Source organism: Populus euphratica, unplaced genomic scaffold (genome assembly GCF_000495115.2).
Source record: "Populus euphratica unplaced genomic scaffold, PopEup_1.0 scaffold414.1, whole genome shotgun sequence".
In the NCBI taxonomy this organism is placed as follows: domain Eukaryota; kingdom Viridiplantae; phylum Streptophyta; class Magnoliopsida; order Malpighiales; family Salicaceae; genus Populus; species Populus euphratica.
Genome location: NW_011500038.1, coordinates 174196 through 178874, shown reverse-complemented (window position 1 = coordinate 178874; position 4679 = coordinate 174196). Strand labels below are relative to the sequence as shown.

The 4679-nt window shown below is 34.0% G+C and overlaps 1 long non-coding RNA gene across 2 annotated transcripts; it reads left to right on the top strand.

The window, feature by feature from the left end:
• The first annotated feature begins 2015 nt into the window (after positions 1-2015).
• LOC105107159 (uncharacterized) lies at positions 2016-4406 on the top strand. Of its 2 annotated transcripts, none has more exons than XR_838825.1 (3): positions 2016-2369; positions 3669-3820; positions 3905-4406. It is a non-coding gene; the product is annotated as an uncharacterized LOC105107159 (long non-coding RNA). The 2 variants fall into 2 exon arrangements; XR_838824.1 differs by having other exon boundaries at positions 3891-4406.
• The last annotated feature ends 273 nt before the right edge of the window (positions 4407-4679 follow it).

The window sequence follows — 4679 nt, the reverse complement described above, 5'->3', positions numbered from 1 at the left end:
AACGTGAGGGTAGGGAAGAAAAGGTGCATGGAAAGTGGCTAAATGGCTACTATGTTCACGACCTTCTCTGTCAAGGGATAAACGGTGAACAAGTAGCGTCTCCAAGTACAGGAATAGCCTTGAAATGCTCCTCCTCCTCCTCCAGTACCTACCACTGTGTAGGAGGCAGAGGCATTCTACTTTCATATTTTTATTCAACAAGTTATCCACTGTCAACCTTCTTTTTTAGTGGTATTTATTCTCTGGTCTCGAATGAATTATGGCAGTGCATATTGTGAACTGATCTTTTTATTCTTTGGTTGTAATTGATCTCACTATGAACACACTCTGTTAGTGGGTGGGTGATGAACGAACTTACATTTAAGACTTACGTATGGCCCTCTCAGATGAGAGAGTCTATGGTTCAAAACACTTACGATAGCATCTACTGTGATACTGATCGTGAATTTTCGCATCGAAAACTAGAATAATTGCAGTTGCCCTTTCTTTCCTTTAGTTGTTTGGACAGTTACATCTTTGTTCATAATCATTTTATGATAATTTTCCTTATCATCTACACCCTTGGTAATATTAGCTATCTTTACATGTTAATTATAACTATGCTCTCATAGGATGAGCAACTGAAGCTGCTCGAGGGACAAGGAGCACTACTGAAATAGAAAAAAGGAACATGACTGAAACAGGAAAGAAATTCATGTCTATAACCAATTCGCCAGTGCACAGAAGAGAGCTATTCGAACCTTTGAAAGGGAAGATCTTGGAGGGGGGCTGAGTACACTTATCATTTTGAAGGTAAGGTATTGTGCATTTATAATTAATATTTCTATCACAGTTATTTTCCCTTCTCATAGTTTATCTAATTGTAGCAGCAGAGTTTCTATATAACTAGGGGTGGAAAATTATTTGTGCTTATTATCATATTATGACATAAATTTTGTCCCAAATGTTTGAACGAACGTTTAAGTAGTTATCTTTCCTAGTCTATTTTGGCTTGCTTTGGCTGGTCAAAGACTGCATTATGCTGCCATCCCTTGAAATCAAAATTTGCGGATTCGTCTTTTCTTCCAAGGAACTATTTAGATTGTTTGAATACTGAGAGGATACTAGGGAAAAAACGAAGAAAGATATATCCATAGATAGTATTCGGTGTTAATTTATCTTTAATTTTTTGTTAAAATTTAATAGCTGAGAATTAATATTGAGTGATTCAAATAGAGTATGGATTAGCTAGAATTTGTGGATAAGGCCACATGATAGTCCATAACGTGGGAGATGGTCAACGAAGGGAATTTTTTTCAATATTTTTGGCATAATAATATTTATTGTGATAATTTATTAATAGTTGAGAAGAATTTAAGATGTAATTTCGTAAATTAAATATAATTTTTAATGACTGTTAAATCCAATTGAATTTTTAACAAAAAATTCTAAAAACCTAGTTTTATATTGAGTTAAAATTTTATGATGATGGAAGATCAGAAAGGTTTTCAAATAGGGTTCAAAAGTTACTATACGAGATAAACTTTTTCTTATTGTTTTTACATATTTTTTTATTTAGATTCGGACTTTAAATTTAATTAGTATTTTACTATTTAGAAATCCATGCTAGATAAGTTTTAATTATGAATTTTTTTTTACAGGAGAATTTTAGTTTGAATTATAGATCTTTTTCCATAAAGGATTTTAAAATTAATATAAATAGGAGTATCTAGTTTATTTTAAGAAAAAAAATTATTATTTAGACTTAATAAAACACTAGAGAGTTTTTTAAAAATTTCAATACAATTTAAATATGTAATTTTAGAGCCTGAGATCCTTAACTTCAGTCTACCCTATATGTAATAATGTTCTAATTAGAATGAAGTCTATTCTAAAATCCCACTTTATATTTCGTGGGCGTTATGATTTGTGCCGTGTAAATGAATGGATTTTTGATGCAGCAGTTATGTGTAATATGGAACTTAGTAAAAACCTTGTCCTTGATGTTCCTGTGTTTGTTTGGATTAAACGTCCCTGGGGTAAATTCAAAATACCAATTCAAATGGCCTTTCCCAAAAAGAAATAAAAGACATTGAAGTCAATGGCCTATCCTTTCATGTTCTAGCCGTCTTCTTTCTCAAGTTCCCCTGCGTCACACAGTCACCTCCATGTCCTCCATCTTCTTCCCATCTAACCTTCTGTAAAGCCATGTCCAAAGTCTTGGTGGGGAGTTAGATCTGTTTTTCATACTGTACCCGCGTCATGTCACTTGGACACGAGTATTTGGAGGTAAATTGAAGAAGGGACAGAGCATCAGAGGCACTATCACCATTGATTTTCCTCAGAAAAATTAATCTCTTTGCCTCAATAAAGTCCTCACTGTTAACCTTGTAAGTATTTAATTTCGCTTTTTTAATTATATACCTTCTTGGTTAATCTTGTCCTCGTTCCTTGGACCTTTTTTTTGCCTAATTCTCTTCTTCTTCTTCTTCTTCTTCTAACCATTCAACTATATGTATCTTTCTTATAATTCTAAATGGTTTTCTACTTCATTTCTTTAATTTATTTTACAAGTGATATTATAATTTGGTTAATGATTTTCCTCTTATAATATTCCAAGTGTTGTATGACTTGGTTTCTTTCAAGTTACTTAGATTTTAAAGATTTTCTCTTTCACCTTTGAAGACCATGGCAAAAGACAATAGACGAAAACGTTACAAGAAAGCGAATAAAGATATGTTTTGTAGATTGCCTAAGGAGATTCTTGGTCATGTACTCTCGTTTCTTCCTATAAAAGATGCTGGGCGAACCAGCATTTTGTCCAAAAGTTGGAGAGAACTCTGGACATCACTTGCCAATTTTAATTTTGATGATCACATTCGGTGGCAACTACCAGCAGAAAGAGAGACCACCTTTGGGGATTTCATGGATAGGTTTTGTTATCTTCATAACTCCCCTGAAAACTCTATTGCAAAAGTTCATCTCAGAGTACATGGAAGCTATCCTTTTCCTGTATAAGCAATGGATTTCTGCTGCAATGAAGGACAATCTTAAAGAGCTTATACTATATACGTCTGATCATGTTCTGTTGCCTCGGAGAATTTTTAGTTGTGAGAAATTAGTGGTTTTGGACCCTAGTAATCGAATTGACATTGATCTTTTTGGGGTTGGTGTACGCTTTCCATGTATCAAGGTCTTTCATCTTCAAAACCTCCTGATGCTTGATGATCATGCTTCCATATAGAAACTATTAGCAGGTTCCCCGGTCCTTGAAGCACTGAAAATTGAACATGAAGATTGTGAATCCAGGAACGCCTTACGTATATGCTCAAGCTCACTGAACGCTTGATCATAACATTTACATCTATTGCTTATTACGTGAAGGATCCTGGTTGTAGAACACCAGAGGTGGTGTTTGGTTGGGCGGTGCGACCACCTTTTGTCAAAGTTTAAAATTAGTTTTGTTTAAACTTAATCTTTTTACTATGTTACGGGTAGTTTTAATATGTTAATGTTAAAAATATTTTTTAAAATGAAAAAATATTATTTTAATATTTTTTGAATAAAAAACAATTTAAAAATAAAAAATATTGTTTTAATATTTTTGTTTAAACTTAATCACACCCCCTTACTCTTGATACCCCTAACCTTGAGCTTCTTAAACTAACTGGTGTCCCACGATGCTGCAGCCTCTGTACTCACTAGTAGAGGCAGCTCTCCGTGTCGCTTATGAACATGTCTTCACCATGCAAGTAGATGATTATATTGACATGGCAATTCAGTTTTTGAGACCGATCATGCCTATTGTCAATAACTTACAATTGTGTGATTCTACTATGAGGTAAGTTTCTTCGTCATTTTAATGTTGTGCCTAAATTTTCCATGGTCTGATCACACGCTCCCTCAAATAGACATCCCTTTACAGACGCTAGCAGACACAGTTCTTAAGAAGTTGCCTGCCTTTCTTTGGCAATCTTCCTGATTTTCAGAATTTGACTCGTTTGGAGATTGAAGGTAGTGGAAATGATCGTTGGTTGGTCTTGCATGAGATATTCAAATGCTCTCCTGAGGTGGAAGTCTTCATCTTATACAAGGACATGGTCAGTTCCTTTAAGATTCATATGTTGTCTGCAAGTAGGATCGGAATTGTTCTTCTTACTGACTTTTAATAATTCAGATGGAGAAAACTGCCGAATCATTGAGGAGCATAATTCAATATGCTATAACATAAATCAAGTAACTCTACATCATTATAATGATAAAAGGAGCATAATTCAGTATGCTTATTGTTTTTGTTTTTCAGGTCATAGGCTTTATTTTCCATTGAAAAATAATATGTAAATGACAAGTTTATGGTTTACAATAGCAGAAGACATTCATTTTTACAATGAAAAACCATAATGTATGTATAATGTTCGAAATATAAGAGATCCACATTCATATTTTATGATGATTAATTGTCGTATTAAATCCCTTCACACTGCAATAGGGATTTTTACAGTTTTCCATCTTTTGTTTTCCCCACCTGTACTGATATCCCTTCACACCGCATAAGACCTCCCCCCCCTAAACATACGAGTTTTTCCTCTTCTACGAAAAGTGTGCGAGTATGTTACCTCCATTTGCATCATCTTTAATTGCCAGCATTCCCGGTGTAACGATTAATTGAATTGTAACAACTAAAATCAAGAAATCTTGTC